Here is a 24,777-nt window from a genome sequence, read left to right as displayed (position 1 = left end):
GGTGCAGTGGTTAGCGCTGTCGCCTCACAGCAAGAAGGTCCGGGTTCGAGCCCCGTGGCTGGCGAGGGCCTTTCTGTGTGGAGTTTGCATGTTCTCCCCGTGTCCGCGTGGGTTTCCTCCGGGTGCTCCGGTTTCCCCCACAGTCCAAAGACATGCAGGTTAGGTTAACTGGTGACTCTAAATTGACCGTAGGTGTGAATGTGAGTGTGAATGGTTGTCTGTGTCTATGTGTCAGCCCTGTGATGACCTGGTGACTTGTCCAGGGTGTACCCCGCCTTTCGCCCGTAGTCAGCTGGGATAGGCTCCAGCTTGCCTGCGACCCTGTAGAACAGGATAAAGCGGCTACAGATAATGAGATGAGATGAATTAACAAGTGGGTGGCATGGTAGTGCAGTGGTCAGCACTGTCACCTCACAGCAAGAAGGTTCTGGGTTCGAGCCCAGTAGCCAATGGGGGCCTTTCTGTGTGGAGTTTGCATGTTCTTCCTGTGTCTGTGTGGGTTTCGTCCGGGTGCTCCGGTTTCCCCCACAGTCCAAAGACATGCAGGTTAGGCTAATTGGTGGCTCTAAATTGACTGTGAATGGTTGTTTGTCTCTATGTGCCAGCCCCGCGATGACCTGGCGACTTGTCCAGGGTGTACCCCGCCTCTCGCCCATAGTCAGTTGGGATAGGCTCCAGCTTGCCTGCGACCCTGCACAGGATAAGCGGTTACGGATAATGGATGGATGAATTAACAAATCACAGATTTTTGTTTTTATTGCATTTTGGAAAATATCCCAACTTTTCTGAAAATGGGGTTAGTAATTAAATCAGCATTACCAATATGAACAGGTTACTGGACGTGAGATGAGGCTGGGTAAATTCCTGAACAGCATGCTTAAAGTGCTACATTAAGAGAGAAGTCGAGATTTTGGATGGTTCATGGTTAAGCCAAACCACGTATTAGCACTCCTGAGCTCTGGCTTTCTACAGATTTTATTTCTACTAATAAAGCACTCAAACTTCATTTGCATTCCATTTTTTCCCATTACAGGTTTACGTGCTTATTCATGAGTGCTTTTCCAAGTTGCTTATAAATTAAGTGCTATAATTATTTACTGAAGGGATGTTGCTTTGGGAGTAAGAAAGTGTAGAACAAAACACTCACTGGAACAAACCCAAAGAGGTGAATAGTAAGGCTTATTTCAAAAAAAGAGGAGGCAGAACAACCCTCCAAGCCAAATCAATAATCTTTTCAAGTATGCAATTAGCACACATGTTCATCCACCCCTAGATCCTTAATATCAGCATATGAGTGATGACTCTTGATCTGCAGGAACTTCACATCACTGCTAAAACTCAACAGGAATCAGTTTCATGCTATCTTTTTGAATGTTTCCTCAGACACTGCACATCAGATGGAGTTTCAGTCTGATGAGTGGAATGCTTGGCAGTATGGCTGAAACAGAAAAACACGATGAGCTAACACATCAACAGACAGACAGCGCCCTTGAGTGGGGTCACAGGACTATCAGGTTGTGGAGAAGTGAAAAGTGATTTTTCCCCAGCTGCCCTTTGCAATAACATTTTGCTCATTTTACAACAATGAGCAGAGTCGTTAAATTAAAAAGGAAGTAAAAGGATGTGCTTGGGTAATATTTCCTTCCTTGGAAAATATTACTGAAGGAACTTGAAGAGCTACACTTCAGACTGACAGAAATTCTGGCATTCTAAGTTGGACTAAAGCATCACTAAGAGAATAAAAATTCATTTGTGGTTCTACAGATCCCATGTCCTAGATCTGATCCAGAGCTCAAATTACTGCCAGTGTGCAGTTCCATGTTCTCAAGAACATACTGGTAGGTGGGGACTGGCGACACTAAACTGCACCTAGCTGTGAATGTGTATGTGCATGGTACACTTCCATGGACTGGTGTCCCATCCAGGGTGCCCCATCCAGGGTGCCCCACCATGCGCCCAGTTCCCACGATAAACTCCAGATCCACCTTAACCCTCACCAAAATAACATGCTTACTGAAGATGAATGAATATAGTTTGTAGTTTATATTGTGTAGTTTAGTGAACACTGGTGTCGAAGAACAGCTACTTCTTTTGGTTGCTCCCGTTCATTCAGGGTCACCACAGCGGATCTATTCCTCATATTTGATTTGGCATAGGTTTTACACCGGATGCTCTTCCTGACGCAACCTTCTCTAATCTATCCAGGCTTGGGATCGGCACCAAGAATGCACTGGCTTGTACGACCCCAACGGCTGGGTATTTTATCTAATCTACCGTACATGTCTCTGAACTGTGGGGGAAACTGGAGCACCCAGAGGAAACCCATGCAGACACTGGGAGAACATGCAAATTCCACACAGAAAGGACCCCATTGGTCGTGAGGTTTAGACCCGGAACCTTCTTGATGTGAGGGAACAGTGCTAACCACTACACCACCCTGCTGCCCATCACTGGTGTCGAAGGACAAAGAAGGCATTAACAGATTTGTGCTCTAAAATGCAAGCATCTTAAGTAGCCGAACATATGACTTGTTTTAGCTCAACTCCAAATGTAAAAAAGAACTGTGGCACATTTTAAAAGGTCACTATTAGAATAAGCTGTTCAATCTTAGACCAGTGTCCAATCAAAATATGTACTTTACAAGTTCCTGCAGTGATGTCCAAGCTGTCAGGGAAGGTCTAAGAGGTTCCCATCAGTGCCCTTCGATAGAAATACCAAAGCCATAAATGTCGGGGCACCAAGCAGGCCACGAGAGGAGGAGGCTGTCAGCGCCATGCAGTGCCTTGTCTGCAGCTTCAGCTCAATGTGAGCAGCTCTGAGAGAGAAATGCCCATTATAATCCTGCCTAACCTTTAAGAGCGTCCTAACTCAACTACAGCCTGTCAACAGCAGCCAGAGCCCTGCTGGCAATAGCGCAGGCACTGAGGAGACACAGGGCTTCATTTCAACAGCTGGTTTGAGCATCATGAGCATGTGGGTAGGAGCGTGCATGCTATCCTCATGTCGTTGTTCCATAGACGTCATCTCCACAGGCCATTATGCAGACTATAGTGCTCTTTGTTCTTACAATGAGCAAACAATTCTCATGAATGCAAATCGACTGTCAGCCTCCTAACAGCACATTTACTGTCTACACAAAACATGCTCACATGCATCATGCGTTCAGTGAATGCGCTTGATATACACTACTGTTCAAAAGTTTGGGGTCACTTTGAAATGTCCTTATTTTTGAAAGAAAAGCACTGTTGTTTTCAATGAAGATCACTTTAAACTAATCAGAAATACACTCTGTACATTGCTAATGTGGTAAATGACTATTCTAGCTGCAAATGTCTGGTTTTTGGTGCAATAGGTGTATAGAGGCCCATTTCCAGCAACTATCACTCCAGTGTTCTAATGGTACAATGTGTTTGCTCATTGCCTCAGAAGGCTAATGGATGATTAGAAAACCCTTGTACAATCATGTTAGCACAGCTGAAAACAGTTTAGCTCTTTAGAGAAGCTATAAAACTGACCTTCCTTTGAGCAGATTGAGGCTACATCCACACGACAACGGCAACAAGATGTTATTTAAAAAAATATCGCGTCCATATGGGCAACGATCAGTAAAATATCAGGTCCATATGGCAATGCAATGCTTGCTGAAAACGATGCAATACACATGCCACACCTCTAGGGACGCTGTAAGACGGTCCCTTCGGAGACACCAGAACAGTAGAAGAAGTAAGGACGCATGCGCATAAACTATTATGCGCGAGACTTCATATTAGCCACAAAGTCAGAAAAATCTGTTCGTAAAATTACGTTATAATGACCAAATACAATGAAAAGTATTTTTCCAGTCTCACCTGTGAAAGGTAATCCCATGTGATCTCGTTTGGACGGTAAACCTGTTGGTACAGTTAAACGCAGCACATGAATGAGGCATCTTTATTCTCCGCTTTGACCCATCCAATATGGCGGCGAGGATGACGTATGATTCTACACGGAAGGCGGTGTCTTTAATGGTCCAGAATAAATTGAATGCTACACGTTGATGGATTAATTTGTTCTTCTACACCCTTTTTGAGGAATGTATTGTAGGACTTAAACCAACATCTGAAGAGGTGAGATCGCTCCTTTTTTTCCCTATTTTTGCTGGCGGGATTGACTCTCTCTCTCTCTCTCTCTCTCTCTCACTTTGCACCATTACACAATAAATATTCACAGTGAAAATATTTTGTAAGCGCGTTTCATGAACCAAGTTATAGGATTTGTTGGCAACTCGCATCGAGTTCGTTACACTTCTACCCGGCGTGAAGCACTCACAGTCATGTGGTTGTGACCCGGTGCCGTGTGGACACCAGGCCTAAACGATAAACAATTGTATCGGATTCACCTGAATCCGTTGCCGTGTGGACAGGGCCCAAGTTTCTGGAGCATCACATTTGTGGGGTCGATTAAATGCTCAAAATGGCCAGAAAAATGTCTTGACTATATTTTCTATTCATTTTACAACTTATGGTGGTAAATAAAAGTGTGACTTTTCATGGAAAACACAAAATTGTCTGGGTGACCCCAAACTTTTGAACGGTAGTGTATGACTAGTAACAAACGTGAACAAATGACTCTAAGGTATATAAAACAAGATCAACTGTGAGCTACTGCTCACTTACGTATCCCCCCCCGCTCTCACTTATATCAGAATGCAAGCAATCGAAGGAATAAGACACTTATTTTGAATGTTGACTTCAACAAATAATTAACCCTGAAACACGCAAGTATAGATAGTTTTCACTGACGTCACAGCATTCCGGGGAACACCCTCCAGCCGCCATCTTGTGGGGCTAACAAAACGGACCATCGCTATTACCGGCTACGTTATCTCGGACGAATTTATAAAGTTGTATAGTCAGTTTTCTAAAATAAAGATCAATGTCGGCAAAATCAAGCAAACGGAAGTATATGGATACAATGGACGACATCTCACGACAACGGTATGCAGCCAAACTGGCCTTGATTGGGGGAATTGACCCCTACGAAGTGGACAAAGATGCATTTTCCAGTGACTATGCAGGGCTGCCATCCATATCGTACCCTGATATTGTGAACTATTTCGTGAATAGTAAAAGTGCCTACACACTTGACGACCTCAAAGCATACAAGTCGCTGGAGTCGTACAATTATTTTGTCTGTGGCTGGGTCCGTGAAGTCCACCATATAAAACCAAGTGAGAGCCATGTCCTAATTACAGCCAAGGTATGTAAACATTGGAATTTTAGAGCTCTCAACACTGCATATGGAGCACTTGCATGTGACGTCACAGCCGATCCAGATTGTGACAGACGCCATCTTGTCGGTCAAACGCCATATTTCCGCCTTCTACTTCTGGTTCTACTTCTGCTTTTACTTCTACCTTTTCTTCTGGAAAACCCTACTATATACAATTCTACTACAATGGCTGCGGCTACAAGCTCTCCCTACCTGTGCACATTTTTTATGTTTTTTGTGTGTATTTTTGCGTGTTGTTCATCTGTACCGGACTTCAATATCCACTACAACCGTATGGACTTACTGGACATTGGTTTCCAGCAGAAAATGACGGTTTGTAGCGATTTCCATCGCATGCACAACATTCCGGACGAGAGAAAAAAAAAAAACAACATTCCGGACGAGATAGCGAGACCAGCGGGGTCTCCGTGGATTGTTATCGGAAGCAAAGCGAAGGAGGCAGCGCCGGGAGCGGAAGCAAAAGCGAGGCTGCAGAGCCGGCCTGTTGACTAAGCTCAGAAAACAGCCACTCAAACCTCCACTGCTAAGCCTCTATCTCTCCAACGCCAGATCCATGTTAAACAAGACGGACGATTTGGAATTACAGCTGGAATTACCTTATTCTATTCTATAATCGGCTGGTCAGTGCTATACTCAATACTTAAGTGACTTACCCGTCCAATGAGGATTCTTTTCTTGTTTACAAGATGCCACATCTGAGTCGCTGACAAATCCTGAATTTCTGTAAAGATAACTGTCCAGAGATTTATAAGCACGCAGTGCTTCACCACTGAACAGCGAGGGAAAGTTAATGAGGTAATTATACACGTCCGGGTATTCCGCTGGCAGTTCAACATCCACTGACACGGTCGTGAAAACTCCGTCCAGTAAGCCATAAGGGTCACTAATCTGTAGATCGTTTATTTTAGACATATATCTAGTTATCTGTTCATTAGAAAAATGAGCCGTGTAGTCCGTCGGTTGAAATTGATCCATTCTGTACACGAGTGCAGCAGTATTCAGCTGCGTTTTTTACCGACAAGATGGCAGCTGTGTACTTTCCGGTCACGTGACTGCAAGATCTCTATAAATATATGTGTGTGTATAATATCGAGTTGATTTAAGACAAATTTTACATCCATTAGTGGTATTACAGTGCCATGTCAGTTCCAGTTAGGCATCCTCCAGAGATTGTTTACATGATGTTTTGGTTTCCAAAAACAAATTTAAACACAATTGATTGTTTATTTAAACAACTTACCACTTTTAAAATGATCGGAGCAGACTTTGCAGTGTTTGGAAGGCTGATAATCCTTGTGGTTGATTCTTGCAAGCCATAGATTTCTCCTTTGTATGCTGAGTTTCTTTGTTTGCTCGCCTTCGTGCTCCCGTACAGTGGGAATTCCATAAAAGCTCCGCTTGACGTCATCATCTGACCTATTACGACAGCCGTGAATACAACAGGTGTGCACCATTGCTAGCTTTAAATAGCCTGCTTGGGTTCTTTTGAAGACTTTGTACTCGCGCGTTACAATGTGTGCTCAGTGACCCGTACGGTAAGCTTGACCCGCAAGATGGCCGCCACTAGGGAATCCCCAACTCTGTGACATCATGTGAAAACTATCTATAGAGCAGTGTCTCTCCCCAGGGATTTCAAATAGCATCCTGGTAAACTGTCATTCTGAAATAGCATTTTGCTTCTTGAAATAGTGTCAAAATCCACCCTGTAGATTTCTTAAATACAAAAAGTTGGTAAACAGGAAGTCGATGTGCGACCCCAAGCTGAAGCTTGGTACCAAATATCAAGCAGTTGTGATTTGTAGTTGCTGAGAAAAATGTTGTGAAAATTTTGTAAATCCACGCCATACGTTTCATAAATACATTCAGTCAGTAAACAGGAAGTCGATGTGAGACAAACCTGAAAACGGTATACACAGTATAGAACCCCAAGCTGAAGCTCAGTAGGGGTGTCACGATTCACTCACTCTTCGATTCGATACGATTATCGATTATTAGTACTCGATTCGATTCTTTTCGATTCGATTCACTTTAAGTTGATAAACAAGTAAGAAATGATGTACTTTGACTAGTTTCACTTTAATTTGAAAACTGTTACACAAAGGTAAAATTTTCAGTCAACAGTCAACATTAACTCAAAATAAACAAATAAGTTTACACTTTGTAAACCAGATATTCACTGTCACAGATTCACTGCAAAAGTACAAACCATCTGGAAGGATCATGTTCCTAGCCACTTACAAGGAAGACTTAAAGTCAAAACAGTGAAATACACATTGTTTAGGATAACATCATAAGGTTTTGGCTATCAGCCTAGTATGAGCCTACCTGGCTAGTGGCTACTAATGTCAAACACTAACAGTCAACATTAACTTAAAACAAACAAGTTTATGTAGTGTACCAGTACCACAGAGTTACAGATTTACTGCAAATCATCTGGGATGATCATGTTTTTGGCCAGGAAGACTAGCTTGTCAACACTGTCACTGCTCAGACATGCCCTCTGAGCAGTAACTATATCACCTGCTGTGGAAAACACCCTCTCGCTTGCCACACTTGTTGCTGGTACACTTAAACAACACTTGGCATACTTGGCTAAGAGGGGATACTTTCCCTCCCTTCCTTAAATAAGTTCGTGGTGGAGCCGGTTTTGCATGTAATATCAGTATAACATGATTTGCAAGTAGCAGTTTCCTTTGACTCACCCCTGAATCCAAAGTATTCCCAAACTTTAGATTTTAAATTAGCCGGGGCATTTCGAAGCGGAGCTTCGTCCGCCATTTTGTTGTCAAGGGACACGAAGTTGAAACTACGTTTTCGTACTTTATTTAAAATGTGTATTGGCTTATGTTTGAAGTGAATTAATTACCAGCGTGTCAAATAGTTAATTATAATTGTTTTGGAGTGAGAGACTTATTGCCAACATTCCAAATATTACGAAATGTCTAAATACGAAACTTAAAAATGTATGTAGCTTTACACGAGTCGGCAAAGTAAAATCAACAGTGATTGGTCAATAGGGGAACGAGCAATCCAATCAGCTTGTATGTAACAGTACGTTGAAGGAAATAATGCTGCTTGTTTACTTTCGCGGCCGATGCTTATTAGAACGATGTCTTGTCTTGTAATTTAAATGAAATAAATTAGAAAAGCTGTGAAGTAAGTAATTCATGAATCGAATCGAAATTGAAGTATGACGAATCGAAATCGAATCGTACTGCTACCGATTCGATTTTCGATGAACCGAACCGAATCGTGACACCACTAAAGCTCAGTACCAAATATCAAGCAGTTGTGATTTGTAATTGCTGAGAAAAGTGCTACAAAATTTTGTAAATCCATGCTATACATGTTTTGTAAATACATTCAGTCGGTAAACAGGAAGTCGATGTTCGACAGACCTGAAAAGGTATACATGATATAGAACCCCAAGCTGAAGTTTAGTACCAAGTGGCCATGATTTGTGGTTGCTGAGAAAAAGGGTGTTTCGGACAGATGGAGATACGGACGGACAGAGGTAAACCAGCATACCCCACTTCCTTCAGAGCAGGGGTATAAAAATAAAATTTAAAAAAGAAAGAGAGAGAAAGAAGCTTTGAAACTCAAAACTTTGAGTCTCAAATACTCTTAGGAATGAAAATATAATTTATACTCTGCAACTACCCATTCCGCATACGAGATCGTGAAAATAAATAGACTGCTCTTGCATTTGGTAGAAATAAAAATCTGCTGCAACACACACACACACACACTTTTATTGACAGCTCCAACCTTGTGTCATGTCTAACTTTAGATCTAGTTATCTCACATCATCCCAGAACAATAAGAGTTTGGAGGCAACAATACAACCACTCAAATGCAGAGACCATTCATATCCAGTCTAGAAGCGAGGTGTTCCAGGGTGACATGGGAGCATATGGCATTTTCAGGGCCCTGGTGGGCAGCGACCCGTGTCTCTGCTTTCCTGCTGGGTTTGTGTGGGAACAGTATGAATAAGTCCAGCTGTTGCTCTGGGTGACCTTCATTAACACAATAAACACTGGCACCAGTCACAGCCAGACACTGTGCAATCTTTACCACGGCTCCAGCGCCGCCAGCAGAGCCATCCAAAAGGCCCCTGACAGATCAATACGTCTAATAGCTTGTTATTACTGTGGGAGTTATTCAGTGCTTTTCAAATCATTGACCATGCAGTGATTGTATTAGATGGTAATAATGGTGTAAAAAAGCAATTACTGGTTTCACAAAGAAACATTCTGAAATGTATTAAACCACCATTACTCAATGCTTCCTCCACAGAATACATCAACACCACCACTGGCAAAAATGTAGTCCTCAAGGTAGACGGATCCTTTTCTTCAAGTACAAAATGCGCCTGATTTCACCACCACCCCTCAAATGAGAAGTAATTTGATTTGAGAATAATTTGTCATTAATACTTGACAATGTGTGGAAGGAATAACAGCAGGAAACAAAAGGGGGGAGGAAAATGATTGCCCTGGGCTTTAGAGACAAATATAAAAACAGAGACAACAATAGGCATCAAATTAAATTTACTGTCCAGAGGGAGGCACTAGCCAGGATGTTTAGCCAGCAAATGAAATCCTATGATGGTCTGATACAAATTTAAAAAAAAAAAGACAACAAATTGAAGTTCAAGGGGAAATCATTAATGAACAAGCACAGCAGGTGAACATTATGAGTTTAGAATCCATTAGCATTTATTATTATTATTTTTTTGATGCTTCATTTGCTTAAGTATCTATGTTTCAAGTCAGAATTGGAGGTCAGGTGGAATTTTTCAATTTTGGTTAGAATTTTTAACCCAGTTCATAATTTGCTACTTGTATTACGGAGACTTACTATATCTAGAGTGAGGTTTAGGTTGAGGATTTGGGAAGACTTTGTATTTTAAATGACTTGATGTAATAAGACTTGACTCAGTAATAAATTCAAAATATTATATATATATATATATATATATATATATATATATATATATATATATATATATATATATATATATATTTAATTTAATATATATATTTAATTTAATCGCACATTTTTGTCACATAAAAAAAACCATTGTAATTCTCTTATCAGCATAAAAAAGTGAATGGGCTTGCTTTGTACCAATGTTTTTTTTTTATTGCAAAACATAACACGTCTTGACACAGCCACTACAAAGTGAAACCTAAGCCGAGCACCGGCGCGGGGCTAGCAAGAGAACCATGAGTGAAGTGATCTACTGCTTGAGTGTCTACAACTCTAATCAGAGAGATAGATTACACAGTGACGGTAGCCTTGACATGCTTGATTATAATATAAAGTACACTATTATATTAACTTTAAGTTGTTCGTTGATAAATATTGCATTGAATCTGATCTTTACTGTTTCAGCTCACTTAAGACATTTTGTACTTTTACACTTTCTGCCTGTTGATGCGTCGCGCTGTCCAATCAGAGGTGGCCAAATTTGCATATTACAGGAAGGATTTCTGGGATAGCATTGAGTTTACAGTTCAGAGGGATCTGGCTTCTTTAGACGCTGTCTTCTTAAAACTGAATAAATATTTAAAAAGAGCCATATTAGCCAGTCTTTTGAACGGCTCTTTTCAAAGAACGGATCACAAAGATGCGGATCCCATCAAAGAGCCATAAATCCCATCTCTACTAGCGCGCCCTGCCCGCACTGGTTCTTTGGGGGAGGAGGGCAGAGGACTCTGGCTGTGCTGTGCTGTGCGGGGCGGGGCATTACAGTCTAGCTGCTATCGGTTTTCTAAGCAAAGTCTCTGTTCCAAGTTTCTGGCAGTTTCAAAAGCTTATGAAAAACCTACATCATGTCACAGAGCGTTAATCTCGTGATAAAAAAATTATCGCCGTTAAAATTGAGTCAAGTTAACGCGTTAATAACGCGACATTTTTGACAGCACTAATATATTATATATCGCTCCTTCCATTGCAATTGTTGCTGGTCTAGTGGTTAAAGGAGAACTGAAGGCAAATTTTTTTAATATCAAAATTCTATTTCTCTCATTTTATTCCATATCGGAATGCATTTTGATAGCTATTTTGTTGCTGCTATAGCAAGTTATGAGTGTTTGAAATACGCTCTGTAATATATCAGTTGATATGTCAAAGCGATGGCCGTAAATGAGATTCGTTGCGACCTGTGCGAGACATCGTAGGACGGAAGTAAAACGTACAGTGGAAATCAAAGTGACCAACATCTGCCAACGTTGTCAAAAGACGCGCGCGCCCTCTTTCGAATGCTGATGTAATCAAGCCGGAAGTTGTGTTTGTTTCAATAGCAAATCAGGAAACTTTGAAAAAAGTAGGCAGTAATCGTCATTTAAACTCGATTTTGTGCAATATTTCGTTCGGAAAAGAGTTAATTTGGTGGAATAAATGTATGTAAACAATTTTCAAAATGGCAGCACCTGGCTGACATTTCACGTTTCGAAGTCTCGCACAAGTCTCGTGAAGATCGCACAGATAAGCGACGCCTGCCGTGGACCAAACAAACTAAATTCAACATGGCTAAAAACCGAATAGGTCGATAAGTATAATATTCAACTGCAATTAGTTGCCAATACGAGTCACGATATAAGGTTACTAAAACCGAAAACGTAATTGAATAACATGTTAATCAAGAAATAAAGCAAGTTTAAAAAAGACTTCAGTTCTTCTTTAAGGTTTTGGGTTAAGAATCCGAAGGCTCCAAGTTTGAATATTTTTTAAAAAAATGCTAATTAGGTAGCTAGGAATAGGTAGACAAACAGACAAGAGGAAATGCTCAGTATGTATAGACAGGGAGGAAGTGGATGGAAGAAAGAGAGACAAAAGAAGAAGTGATGGAAAATCCCTTTTAAGGATCTTTACGATCTTTAGGAAATTATGAACCAAGTTAAAATTTTTAACCCAGGTCAAAAAAATAACTAAATAAATCAACTAGGTTGAAATTGTTTTTTTGGGACCTGTAACATATATTGGATGTTGCAAAGTACAAATTAATCAAAAGCTGCTTCGGAAAATCTGCAGCAAAACACTGGTAAATCTGGGAAAACCCAAGAAAACCCCATCAGTTTCTCCAAGCAAATCATTCATTAAAACCACAACCAAAACAAAACCAGACATCCTAAACCAACATCTCATTCAGAAATGCTACACTGCAAAAAAACTGAAAACTGAATTTGAGGAGAAAATGACTTAATACTAGTGAAGTTCTCTTGCTGCATGGACATATTTTTACTCGATAAGACATCTTAGAATAAGTTGGTTGCAATCTCGAACCAAGTTTAATAATCTCAGAATTGGTGTCTTGCATTCTTCTAATCGGAAATGTTAGATTGTTTCAACTATTTTCAAGATATTTTCACTTCCTAAGATATCATTTTTTGCAGTGTAGCGTACATTTGAGATATTCGATACTCCTTTCAATTCATTCACAGTCTAAGCCCAAGATGTTGGGTTAAGAATCAGAAGGCTCCAAGTTTGAATCCCGGTTAAGTATGAAAAAAGATCTCATCTCATCTCATTATCTCTATCTGCTTTATCCTGTTCTACAGGGTCGCAGGCAAGCTGGAGCCTATCCCAGCTGACTACGGGTGAAAGGCGGGGTACACTCTGGACAAGTCGCCAGGTCATCGCAGGGCTGACACATAGGCCAAGTTTACATTAGACCGTATCTGTCTTGTTTTCTTCGCGGATGCACTGTCCGTTTACATTAAAACGCCTGGAAACGCCGGGAAACGGGAATCCGCCAGGGTCCACGTATTCAATCCAGATCGTGTCAGCTCCGGTGCTGTGTAAACATTGAGATACGCGGATACGCTGTGCTGAGCTCTAGCTGGCGTCGTCATTGGACAACGTCACTGTGACATCCACCTTCCTGATTCGCTGGCGTTGGTCATGTGACGCGACTGCTGAAAAACGGCGCGGACTTCCGCCTTGTATCACCTTTCATTAAAGAGTATAAAAGTATGAAAATACTGCAAATACTGATGCAAATACTGCCCATTGTGTAGTTATGATTGTCTTTAGGCTTGCCATCCTTCCACTTGCAAGTGGTAAGTGATATGCGCTGGGATCACACACACAGCGGCTCAGTCCCGAATCACAGCTTGTGCACTCCACTCGCGCGCTCTGTGAGCTGCACAAGGCCGGAGTGCGCACCCTCCAGAGGGCACTCACTGTTCAGGGCGGAGTGATTTGGAGCACAGGATGCCTGCGGAGCCGAGCGTATCCGTGTATTGGTGTTGCTGTGTGCACACTAATCGTTTTAAAAACGTTAATCTGATTATCCGCTGATACGGTCTAATGTAAACATGGGCATAGACACAGACAACCATTCACACTCACATTCACACCTACGGTCAATTTAGAGTCACCAGTTAACCTAACCTGCATGTCTTTGGACTGTGGGGGAAACCGGAGCACCCGGAGGAAACCCACGCGGACACGGGGAGAACACACAAACTCCACATAGAAAGGCCCTCGTCGGCCACGGGGCTCGAACCCAGGACCTTCTTGCTGTGAGGCGACAGTGCTAACCACTACACCACCGTGCCGCCCCATGAAAAAAGATATATTTAAAAAAAAAAGCTAATTCAGTAGATAGGAATAGGTAGACAGACAGACAAGAGGAAATACCAGGTAGGTGTAGCCAGACAGGAAGTGGATGGAAAAAAGAAGTGATGGAAAATCCCTTTTAAGAATCTTTATGATCTTTAGGAAATTATGAACTCGGTTAAAAAAATCACCTACGCTGACTTTTTTTTTTTTTTACCTGTAACATACGTTACAAAATACAAATTAAACAAAAGCTGCTCAGGAAAATCTGCAGCAAAACGCTGGTAAATCTGGGGAAAACCCATCAGTTTCTCAAAGTAAATCATTCATTAAAACCACAACAAAAACGAAACCAGACATCCTAAACCAACATCTCATTCCGAAATGCCAGAGTACATTTGAGATATTAGATACTCCCTTCAGTTCATTCACAGCCTAAGCCCCCTGTTCTAAACAAAAAGCTATAAAGAGCATTTCGACGTGATACTCCATCAATTCACATTTGCAAGATCTTCATGTTACAATACGTTAAGGAAATTCAGCTAAGAGGAAATTTCTCTCCAGCCTAATACGGTATGTGTTATTCATGGTTCAAGCCAGCACACCTGCTTTAATGGAGATAGCATTCATCTTGCTTGTCTTCATCTCTTCCCGCACTAGCAATTCATCATCCTGGGACAGTGTGAAAAGAAGCATTTCTCACCTTCTCATACAGCAGGGTGACACAGACAGAAATCCAAAGGGAGGCCAACACTTCATTAATACAACACAACTGCTAGCATGTAGTCCAGTACACTCCACAGGCTGGACAGGAAGTGTTATTATTTAAATACGAGATGTTAACAGTTGTGAATAATATATTAATAAATATCCTAGAAAATACATACGATTCAAAATCAACGCGGTATCTTGTGTGACCATTTGCTAACAGGCATGTAACGATATATCATGTAATGATAAATCGCAATGCACATGTGGCCCATTCACCACAGCTGGTATCCATAGGGGCCGTGCAAAACTATACTAATTTACAATTTCAAAAATACAATATAAAACTATAATAATTTACAATTTCAAAAACGTGTTAGAATAATCTTTAATAGGCTCATTAATATAATTAATCTAAACATTTCATTAAAACTACCATTATGGTCTTAAGAAGAAAAAATGCAATGCAAATTGTAAGAAAAAAAAGTTATATGAAACTAACAAAAATATCATAATTATATAACATAAATAAGACTATGAAAAATATGACCTAATGAGCCTTTTACATTGATTTGGAGAGAGATGTAGTTGATTTAATATTTGCTGGCAGTGAATTAAAAAGTAATGAACCTGAGTATCTAAAAGTTTGTTTACCTAGTGCAAGCTTAGGTTTTGTTAAATGCAGGTCAGAGTGTTATAACCATGAATACTTGAGTTCTTAGTGAAATATTTCTTCAAACTATATTATGAAGGGGGGTGGCACGGTGGTGTAGTGTTGCGCACTGTCGCCTCACAGCAAGAAGGTCCGGGTTCGAGCCCCGTGGCCGGTGAGGGCCCTTCTGTGTGGAGTTTGCATGTTGTCCACGTAGGTTTCCTCCGGGTGCTCTGGTTTCCCCCACAGTCCAAAGACATGCAGGTTAGATTAACTGGTGATTCTAAATTGACCGTGAATGTTAATGGTTGTTTGTCTCAGGCTACATCCACACGGCAACAAGATTTTTTTTTTAAATATCGCGTCCACATGGGCAACGGACCAGTAAAATATCAGGTACATATGGCAACGCAACGCTTGCTGAAAACGATGCAATACACATGCCACACCTCTACGTGCGCTGTAAGATGGTCCCATCGGAGACACCAGAACAATAGAAGTAGACGCATGCGCATAAACCCCTTCTTCTGTAGCATCAGCCACAAAGTTTTGATTATTAATCAGTAGCGTAAAACGAAAGACGCGGAAAGAGGAATGAATGGGGGTAGATGGAAGCCGGTACGCCAACATTCTGATATCCTCCAGAATTCTTTAATGGTCCGGAATAAATTGAATGCTACACATTGATGGATTACTTTGCTCTTCTACGCCCTTTTTGAGGAATGTATTGTCGGACTTAAACCAACATCTGAAGAGGTGAGATCGCTCCTTTTTTTTTTCCTATTTTTGCTAGGGGGATTGTTTTTGTTTTTGGAAAGCGCACGGGCGGTGCGCAGTTTGGTTATACTCAGTACTTCTGCAGTGTTTGGACTAAAGACTCTGCCCTAAGGGCTATTCTCTCTCTCTCTCTCTCTCTCTTTGCACCATTACACAATAAATATTCACAGTGAAAATATTTTGTAAGTGCGTTTCATGAACCAAGTTATAGGATTTGTTGACAACTCGCATCGAGTTCGTTACACTTCTATCCGGCGTGAAGCACTGACAGTCATGTGGTTGTGACATCATCATAAACAAATCCGTTCTACTCATCCAGACGACTTCGCAACGGGGCCGTTGCCAGATTTTTCCACTCTGGAACCCGTTCTGAAAAGATTTCGTTTTGAGGCACCCAAAACACCGGTGCCGTGTGGACGCCAGGCCGAAACAATAAACAATTTTATCAGATTCACCTGAATCCGTTGCCGTGTGGACAGGGCCTCAATGTGTCAGCCCTGCGATGACCTGGTGACTAGTCCAGGGTGTACCCCGCCTCTCGCTCATAGTCAGCTGGGATAGGCTCCAGCTTGCCTACAACCCTGCACAGGATAAGTGGCTACAGATAATGGATGGATGGAAATTATGAAGGCATTTAAATACTAGCAAACACTTATGAATTTTTCTGTTTGTCTCTAAATCAGTCCAGTTTAAAACTTCTATAGTACTGTTTCTATAGTAGCGTTATTTAGACATCAAACATTGTTTAGATAGTAAACAAAGTAGTGGGAAAGTACATGACTTCACCCTAGGCAGAAGTAACACAGCTCTAATGCCATGAAAAAACACACTCACAAAAATCACAGAATTAAAATGGGAAAGCGCTGTTGTGCGATTGACTGTACAAATAGATTTAAGAAGAATTCGGCGCTCTCTTTTGACAGCCTAAAAAAAAAAACTCAACAAGAGATAAGCAGATGGAGGTAGTAAAAATGTTCATAAAAAGTTTTATTAAGAAAAGGCCTATTTCTGATTAGCATTTCATTTTTTAATAAAAGGGATATTTTAGTCGAAAGGCTATTATATTTTACTCCAACCTTGGGTAAATGTGGCTAAATTATTGTTGGTTGTTAAGAAAATGTAACTCATAGGCAACGGTCAGAGGTGAAATGTAGAATATCAACTTTATTGTCTAGAACAACAACCCAAAAAGTGAATTCAGTCTTCCTGGTGTCTAATTTGCACCTTAAAATTGAATAAAATGCTTAAAATATACTGTTTTGCCCAATTTCCAAAGGTTTGTTTACATCTCACTTATGCGCACTTTCACCACCAGGGGGCAGTCATAGTGACGTCATTTAAGCCAAAAAGACCAGGAGCAGCTCTGTGTTTAAAGATTTTTTTTTTGGGGGGGGGGGGGGGGGGCTTTTTCCACCTTTATTGGACAGGACAGTGTAAAGACAGGAAATGAGCAGGAGAGAGACAGGGAGGGATCGGGAAATGACCTTGGGTTGGAATCGAACCCAGGTCCCCGGATTTATGATATGGCGCCTTATGAACCTGAGCCACGACACCCCAGCAGCTCTGTGTTTACCTGCGAACCGAGCACACGTATAGGAGGTTCATTTATTTAACCACTTTCTAAATATACTTTTTTTTTTTGCTGGAGAGAAACATACAGGGCTAATTTTCAACGATTCAATAATAACATGTACCAGGACATTTAATGGGGTTACCCACTGATGCGCACAGGGGCACACACACATAATCCCTATAATAGAACGTGGATTTGTTTATATTGCTAGTATAATTTATTGCTAATATTAATACAAGCATTATACTATTTATAGCCTACTCTAAACATACACACAAACATTAATCATGTTAGTCAATAGCATGCTGGCAGGTAGCCGTGACAAACTATCCCTTTTGTCTCATTTACACAATGATTGTACAGGATCCCTCAGGATTCTTTACTCGAAAAATTGCAAGCAAAGGTAAAAATGTTTATCTCCAATCTTCTCCTTTTTGCTGGTCCGTTTCTTCTTTGACTGCTTGATTTTGTGCTCGAATTTTGTTGGAACAGCGTCAGGTTTGAGCCTTCTCTGTCCAACACTGAGACCTAAACTCTCCAACAGATGGGGATTCTTCAAAAATGAACCTCCTCGAAGTGATCGGAGCACAGAGCGGCGCGTTTACCCGGCTGCCAACCCTCTCACTTCACACACACAATCCACATTCTCCGCCTCTTCTAGTCTTTTGGAAAACGGTAAAAACTTCTTCCTGAACTGGACCCATTGTTACAGTTCACTGCACAACAATAAGGCATGGTTTTTCTTTGGAAATTCCTGAATGCATGTCTGTAATCAAGCCGAACGGCAATGAAAATACCCGGAAGTGGACTCAACTCAAGTGGTTTGTTTGGCTTAAATGACGTCACGCGCCGAGTGGTCACGGAAATAGCCGACAGAAATTCGCCACGATCCGTGCTAACTTATTTTAATTATTACTTATTAACAATACTTCTTGGGACCAGAAAAAAATTACAGAGTGTTTTTTTAACATATAAAAAGTTTCAAATGTGCATAAAATTAAAATCGTTGCCTATGAGCTTTAAGCTCATTAGTTACCAACAAGCAGCTGGTGTTGCTGTCAACTGAAACGCATGAAAAGTGATCATCCCCAATTTCTATACATAAACGGCTGGAAGTAAAGACGCTTCTCAGCATACAGCCTCATTTCATAACTGTGAAAGTTTGTGCATCAACTGTTTCCTCTTACCCAAATGACACTGAAGATTGAATGAACAAGCAAAAGCAGGAGTTTTATCTAATTACACCACTTTGACTTTTTTATTGCTCATTATTTAGATGAAGCCATTTTAAAACACAATTTAAATGTAAATCATTGCATTTGCATTGCAAATACAGATATACAGTTTACCCTGGTGGACAGATGAGTGAAGCATGTCTGAAGGTTCTCGGTCATCCAGGCCATTATAAACAGTGTTGCCAGATACTGCTGACGTTTTCCAGCCCAAAATATGTTCAAAACCCGCCAAAATGCACTTAAAACTGCCCAATCTGGCAACACTGATCATAAACCGTAGGTGCTAAAGAAAGCAACTGGACTTGCTTGAAATTCTTGGAAGACGTTTCACCTCTCATCCAAAAGGCTTCTTCAGTTCTGTCTGACAAGTGGGGAGTTCCAGGTATTTATCCTCTAGTGGATCAAAAGCAACCCTAAGTAGAGTCGTTGAGGTCACATGAGTCACTGACCCTTTCAGTCATTCTGTAGGTTGTTAGGGTCAACCTGGAATGACCATAACTGAACAGAGGAGGTGATCTGAGGCTACATCCACACGACAACGGCAACGAGATTTAAAAAAAAATATATCGCGTCCACATGGGCAACGGATCAGTAAAATATCAGGTACATATGGCAACGCAACGCTTGCTGAAAACGATGCAATACCCATGCCACACCTCTAGGTGCGCTGTAAGACGGTCCCATCGGAGACACCAGAATAATAGAAGAAGTAAGGACGCATGCGCATAAACTATTATGCGCGAGACTTCATATTAGTCACAGTCAGAAAAATCTGTTCGTAAAATTACGTTATAATGACCAAATACAATGAAAAGTATTTTTCCAGTCTCACCTGTGAAAGGTAATCCCATGTGATCTCGTTTGGACGGCAAACCTGTTGGTACAGTTAAACGCAGCACATGAATGAGGCATCTTTATTCTCCGCTTTGACCCATCCAATATGGCGGCAAGGATGACGTATGATTCTACGCGGAAGGCGGCGTCTTTAATGGTCCGGAATAAATTAAATGCTACACGTTGATGGAATAATTTGTTCTTCTACGCCCTTTTTGAGGAATGTATTGTAGGACTTAAACCAACATCTGAAGAGGTGAGATCGCTCCTTTTTTTCCCTATTTTTGCTGGCGGGATTGACTCTGCCCTAAGGGCTATTCTCTCTCTCTCTCTCTCTCTCTCACTTTGCACCATTACACAATAAATATTCACAGTGAAAATATTTTGTAAGCGCGTTTCATGAACCAAGTTATAGGATTTGTTGACAACTCGCATCGAGTTCGTTACACTTCTACCCGGCGTGAAGCACATGTGGTTCTGACATCATCGTAAACAAATCCGTTCTACTCATCCAGACGACTTCGCAATGGCACCGTTGCCAGATCTTTCCACTCTGGAACCCGTTCTCAAAAGATTTCGTTTTGGGGCACCCAAAACGCCAGTGCCGTGTGGACGCCAGGCCAAAACAATAAACAATTTTATCAGATTTACTTGAATCCATTGCCGTGTGAACAGGGCCTGAGACACCACTTATCAGCCACCTACAATGCAGTCCTTGGTACACTTCCCAGAAAACTGAAGACACACCCACACCAAGACTCAGCTGACTTCAATGACTCGCATGATAGCAGAGAGAGCCAACGACCCACAAATCACCCTAACAACCCTCTAGGCTGCTAACACCATTCAGACCTGGCCTCCAGTGACCTTAACAACCTACAGGATGACTGAGAGGGTCAACGACCCATGTGACCTCAATGACTCTTCTTTGGGTTGCTTCTGGTCCACAAGAGGATAAATAGTCCAGTTGCCTTCATTAGCACCTACAGTTCAAGGTGGGGTTTACATTAGACCGTATCAGCGGATCATCAGATTAAGGTTTTTAAAACGATTCGTGTGCACACAGCAACACCAATACACGATTCGTGTGCACACAGCAACACCAATACACGGATACGCTCGGCTCCGCAGGCATCCTGCACTCCAAATCACTCCGCCCTGAACAGTGAGTGCCCTCTGGAGGGTGCGCACTCTGGCCTTGCGCAGCTCACAGAGCACGCGAGTGAAGTGCACAAGCTGTGATTCGGGACTGAGCCACTGTGTGTGTGATCCCAGCGCATATCACTTACCACTTGCAAGTGGAAGGATGGCAAGCCTAAAGACAATCATAACTACACAATGGGCAGTATTTGCATCAGTATTTGCAGTATTTTCATACTTTTATACTCTTTAATGAAAGGTGATACAAGGCGGAAGTCCGCGCCGTTTTTCAGCAGTCGCGTCACATGACCAACGCCAGCGAATCAGGAAGGTGGATGTCACAGTGACGTTGTCCAATGACGACGCCAGCTAGAGCTCAGCACAGCATATCCGCGTATTCTCAATGTTTACACAGCACCGGACCAGACACGATCTAGATTGAATACGTGGACCCTGGCAGATTCCCGTTTCCCGGCGTTTTAATGTAAACGGACAGTGCATCCACAAAGAAAACGAGACAGATATGGTCTAATGTAAACTTGGCCCAAGATGAGTGAAGTCTGTTGGACACTGCTTCACTATAGCAGAATGTCCAAATTCATTTTTATAGTGGGGCGGCACGGTGGTGTAGTGGTTAGCACTCTTGCCTCACAGCAAGAAGGTTCTGGGTTCAAGCCCAGCAGCTGACAGCGGCCTTTCTGTGTGGAGTTTGCATGTTCGCCCCGTGTCTGCGTGGGTTTCTTCCAGGTGCTCCGGTTTCCCCCACAGTCCAAAGACATGCAGGTTAGGATAATTGGTGGCTCTATATTGACCATAGGTGTGAATGTGAATGGTTGTGTGTCTCAGGTGGGGTTTAAATTAGACCGTATCAGCGGATCATCGGATTAACGTTTTTAAAACGATTCGCGTGCACACAGCAACGCCAATACACGATTCGCGTGCACACAGCAACACCAATACACGGATACGCTCGGCTCTGCAGGCATCCTGCGCTCCAAATCACTCCGCCCTGAACAGCGAGTGCCCTCTGGAGGGTGTGCACTCCGGCCCTGCGCAGCTCACAGAGCGCGCGAGTGAAGTACACAAGCAGTGATTTGGGACTGAGCCGCTGTGTGTGTGATCCCAGTGCATATCGGGCATGCGCGTCACTTACCACTTGCAAGTGGAAGGATGGCAAGCCTAAAGACAATCATAACTACACAATGGGCAGTATTTGCAGTATTTTCATACTTTTATACTCTTTAATGAAAGGTGATGCAAGGCAGAAGGTCCGCGCCGTTTTTCAGCAGTCGCGTCACATGACCAACGCCAGCGAATCAGGAAGGTGGATGTCACAGTGACGTTGTCCAATGACAACACCAGCTAGAGCTCAGCACAGCGTATCCGCGTATCTCAATGTTTACACAGCACCGGACCAGACACGATCTGGATTGAATACGTGGACCCTGGCGGATTCCCGTTTCCCGGTGTTTCCAGGCGTTTTAATGTAAATGGACAGTGCATCCGCGAAGAAAACGAGACAGATACGGTCTAATGTAAACTTGGCCTCAATGTGTCAGCCCTGCGATGACCTGGTGACTTGTCCAGGGTGTACCCCACCTCTCACCCGTAGTCAGCTGGGATAGGCTCCAGCTTGCCTGCGACCCTGCACAGGATAAGCGGTTATGGATAATGGATGAATTTTTATAGTGGCTGGTAAGGATTTTCCATGAATGGCAAAGCTAAAACAGAGGTTGGATGAATGGGTGATAGATAGATGGATGGATGGATGGATGCACTTTAATGATCCCTGAGGGGGAAATAAGAATGCCAGCCAGGAGTTACTGTAGATTAATGTGGATTATAAAGGAACTAGTATTGCTGCATCCTAGTAGTTTGTTTACTACATCTAGCATAAGACTAGGGCTGGGTGATATGACAATAATATTGATTTAATATAAAAAAATACATCACAATACACTTTTCTGAGATGATATGGATATTGTGATATCTTTTTATAATTATTATTATTCAAATTATAACAAATGGACTGTAAGAGGCTGATCAAGTTTTAGTCTTCAAAAATGTAGCATGATTTTTTAAATCATATTCATATCATATACTTATTTTTATAAATATTGTACTCTGAAAAATAAAAATGCATTCATTATAAATTGGTTTATCAATAATAAACCAACATTTATTTCTAACAATTTTAATGCAGGATATCTTTTTATTGGATTTATTTTTTTATTCTATCCACGTTCACTGGATATGACTAATCGCATGCTCCGATTGGCTACTCTACTACTAGGATATCAGCTCATATACCGTGAGTAGAGAAAAACAAAATGGCGGAGTGTGTTGCTGAACTAACCGAGGATGAAAAAAAACTTGACTCAAAAACAAAACCCTCAAAAATACCAAAAAGTAACAAAATATGGAATAAAAGTATTTGATGGCAAGAACGTATTTTTTTTTTCAAGAATTATTATAGCATTTTTAACAAATTGCTACTGTCATTTTGCCGGTTTGTTTACATTCTAAGTGGAAATGATTTTGTCAGACGTTTTGTATAAAGTTTTTATTGATCAAATTTGCAAAAAATACAAATAAAAAATGCTCCGTTTCTCAAAATCCAGTGAATGTGGAAAGAATAAGACAGTTATTCCACTCAACCTCATCATACATGGCTTATGGCCGACTTGGTGCTACGTGCTTCGCTCATGTACGACTCAACTTCGTGGAATAACTGTTAAATATCCTTTTCCTGATTTATAAAGTTCAACTACCTTTTCTCACAGGTCCTTTGACAGTTCTTTTGCGTTCCCCATGACTCAGTATCCAGCAAAGTCAGTGCAGCTCTGAATGTAATGTACAGGGATCTCTCAAGAGCTAATGCCACTTTTCCACTACCAACGCGGCTGAGTTGGGCTGAGCCATGCGGTGCCGAGTTGGGCTGAGTCGAGCTGAGTGGGGCTGTTGGAGTTGCATTTCGACTACAACCGCGCTGAACCGTGCTGGCTGGAAGTGGGTGGACACATTGGGTGGAGTTAGTGAAAGTGGGTGGACGTCACGTGATGTCATTAGGCGGTGCAAACAGTGACATCAGTGACCTTTTAAGCGGTAGTCTCACGACCCGGATAGTAAACAACAAACATGGAGGACATGGAGTCGTTAGTGTTGCTGGTCTTGGTGCTGTGGCTTGTTGTCACCGACAACGCCAACAGATACTGGCAAGATGAGGCGAGGCGCATAAGGCTTCATTCTTCTTCTTCCGGGTTTACGGTGTTTACAGATCCCAGCGTGCTCGCGGGGCATGTGGGGGCGTGTGAGGACACTCCTCCTCACCAATCAGTGCACAGGGGAGTGTCTCCTCACGCCCCTAGCCCCACTCGGCTCGGTTTGGCTTGCTTCAGCCCCACTCCAAAACCGTGCGAGCTTTGGGTGCTGAGTAGGGCTGAAGCGAGCTGAGTCGTGCTGCTCTGAGGTAGTCGAAACGCGAGCCGTGTCGGGCTGAAGTGAGCTGAAAAAGGGTAGTGGAAACGGGCCATAAGAAACTCACTGACTATTTACGTCTACAGACATAAACAAGTAAATCACAGATATGAAAACTTACCCTTAATACCAATTTAAACCTAGGTATGTCAACTTGTGTAGATTATCAGGCCAAACCTTCAAGGGTATGGACAGTGGATATAAAAAGTGTACACACCTCGTTAAAATGATAGGCCTTTCTGATGTAAAAATAATTAGACCACGATAAAGAATTTCAAAACTTTTCCCACCTTTACTGTGACCTATAACCTGTACAATTCAATTGAAAAACAAATCTGTTGGGGGAAAACATAAAAAAAAAAGTGTGCACACCCTTAAACTAATACCCTTTTGATTTAATTACAGCATTCAGTCTTTTTGGGTTCACATCTGCCATCAATTAAAATGACTCTGATTAACCCCAAATAAAGTTCAGACATTTACTCAGTTGCATCCTCCAGCAAAAGCCAGGGTTTGCAGAGAGCTTACAAAGCATCAGCGGG

At 41.9% G+C, this 24,777-nt stretch overlaps 1 protein-coding gene across 3 annotated transcripts in view; it reads right to left on the bottom strand.

Moving 5' to 3' along the window:
- stxbp6 (syntaxin binding protein 6 (amisyn)) overlaps positions 1 to 24,777 on the bottom strand; it is a 207,864-nt gene that overhangs the window by 93,017 nt on the left and 90,070 nt on the right. The gene's annotated exons all lie outside the window — the stretch shown is intronic.

Source organism: Neoarius graeffei, chromosome 11 (assembly GCF_027579695.1).
Source record: "Neoarius graeffei isolate fNeoGra1 chromosome 11, fNeoGra1.pri, whole genome shotgun sequence".
Classification (NCBI taxonomy): domain Eukaryota; kingdom Metazoa; phylum Chordata; class Actinopteri; order Siluriformes; family Ariidae; genus Neoarius; species Neoarius graeffei.
Note: the sequence above shows the minus strand (reverse complement) of the source record. Positions and strands in the feature narration are given on the sequence as shown.